At 80.5% G+C, this 1,932-nt stretch overlaps 1 pseudogene; it reads right to left on the bottom strand.

The window, feature by feature from the left end:
- LOC149911521 (5.8S ribosomal RNA) lies at nt 1–94 on the bottom strand (annotated as a pseudogene; the record flags this gene model as incomplete).
- Between the last annotated feature and the right edge of the window lie 1,838 nt (nt 95–1,932).

Here is a 1,932-nt window from a genome sequence, read left to right as displayed (position 1 = left end):
TCGATGATCAATGTGTCCTGCAATTCACATTAATTCTCGCAGCTAGCTGCGTTCTTCATCGACGCACGAGCCGAGTGATCCACCGCTAAGAGTCGTCTGGCTTTCGGCACCGCCCCGCGCGCGCGGGGGGCCCTCCTCTCGCGTCTCTCTCGCCTTTCCCGAAGGCGCTCCGACCGCCCCCGCGCGGCCCGCCCCGACGCCGGGGCGGCGACCGCCGCGGGGAGGACGAGCGTCGCCTCCGCTGACCGTACGCTACGGAACACGCACACGCTTCGAATCGAGGGGAAAAAAAAAGAGGAACCCTCCCGAACGAGAAGGGCGGGGAGCCCGCGCTCCCGACCTGGGCAAACGACCTCGTCTCGCTTCGGGAGGGGCGGACCAGGCGCCCGGCTCGGCTCGGCCCGGGCGGAAGCCCCGCTGCCGCGAACGGACCCGCCGGCGACGCCGCCGCCGGCGCCGCGACCGGTCGGGACGCGGGCGAGCCCGGCCGGGGTGTTCCCCCGGCCCGCGCCGCCGGCGCCGCCGGCCCCGCGCCCGCGACGGCCCGCCCGGACGGCGCGCCCGCGACGGCCCCGGCCCCCCCGCCTCGCGCCGCGGGCGCCGCGCACGCCGAAACGACCCCGGCCGCCTCTCGCCTTCCTCTCCCGCCCCTCGCCCTCCGCCGCCTCCTCCTCTCGCTCGCCCTGGCGGCGCGCCCGCGGCGGACGCGCGCCCGGCGGCGGGACGGGGACGGGGACGGATCTGGGAGCGGCGCCCGCCCCCCGCGCCTCCGCGCGGAGACCGGTTGCGGGACGCCCCGCGCCGGACCTCCCGCCCGCTCGCCCGGCGCGGCCGGCGAGGCCGAGGGCGAAAGCGCGGTGGGAGGCGGCGGCGGCGGCGGCGAAGGAGAGGACTCGGCGAGCGACGGAAGGGGGAAACGGCGGCGAGGCCCCCCGACGGAGGACGGACGGGCGGCGAGGCCGCGGGCGCGCGCCGGACGGGCCGGCGGAGCGGAACCGCCGGCGCCGCGGATGGCGCGGGCGAGGACCGGCCGGGCTCGAACCGGCTCGAACCGGCCGCGCGCGGCGGCGTGGCCGCGGCGGGCGCCGGGCCGAGACGCGCGTCTCGGCCCGCTCCGAACGCGGGCGAGGCCGGCACGGAGCCGAGCCTCTCCGCCCGAGACCGTGGCCGCGGAGAGGGGGGGACGGGGTAACCCCCTCTCCGGCCCGGGCCCGACCCGCGGAGGCGCGAGAGCGCGGCGGCGGCGGCCGACGCCGCCGGCGGGCTCGGATCGGGAGGGAAGCGGCGTGCTGGGGAGTGGTGGGGGCGCGCCGCCGCGCCCCGCAACGAGCCCCTTCCTTCCCGCCCTCCCGCCGGCGACGCGGCCGGACCGCCGTCGCCGGAGCCCCCGGCCTCGCGAGACGTGCCGCGGGCCGCCCGAGTCTTTAAACCCCCGCCCGGCTCCGCGGCCGAGGGAGGGAGGCAGGGAGGGAGAGCGGGGACGGCGCGCACGCCGCCCCCTCCTCTTCCCTTCCCTTCCCTTCCCATCCCCCGGACGCGCGGAGGCGCGGACGCTAGGTACCTGGCCCTGGGGTGAGGGAAACGACCCGAAGGCCCCGCGGGGGTGCCTCCCCCGCCCGCCCGCCTTCCTCGGCGGGCGGGACGGGGCGCCGAGGGGAAATCCGGCACCCGCCAGCCGGCCCCGGCGCCCCTCGGGGGAGCGTCCGCCCGCGGGGGCGCGCCCGTCGTCCGCCGCCACCACCTCGCCCTCCTCCCGGGGCCCGGGGTTTCCCTCGTTAACCCGGCGCCGGGCGGCAGCTGCGCCCGGGAGGAGGCACGCGGCTCGGACCGCCCGCCCGCGCGGGGACCGAAGCCGCCCGGAGAAGCCTCGCGCGCAGACCGCGCGCTCGCGCGCGGCGCGCCCCCCCCCCTCCGGCGCTCGCCCGCAGCCGG

This window comes from Phasianus colchicus, unplaced genomic scaffold (genome assembly GCF_987193195.1).
Source record: "Phasianus colchicus unplaced genomic scaffold, bPhaCol1.hap1.1 HAP1_SCAFFOLD_98, whole genome shotgun sequence".
In the NCBI taxonomy this organism is placed as follows: domain Eukaryota; kingdom Metazoa; phylum Chordata; class Aves; order Galliformes; family Phasianidae; genus Phasianus; species Phasianus colchicus.
The sequence above is the reverse complement of the archived record's forward strand: the minus strand, read 5'-3'. Positions and strand labels throughout refer to the sequence as shown.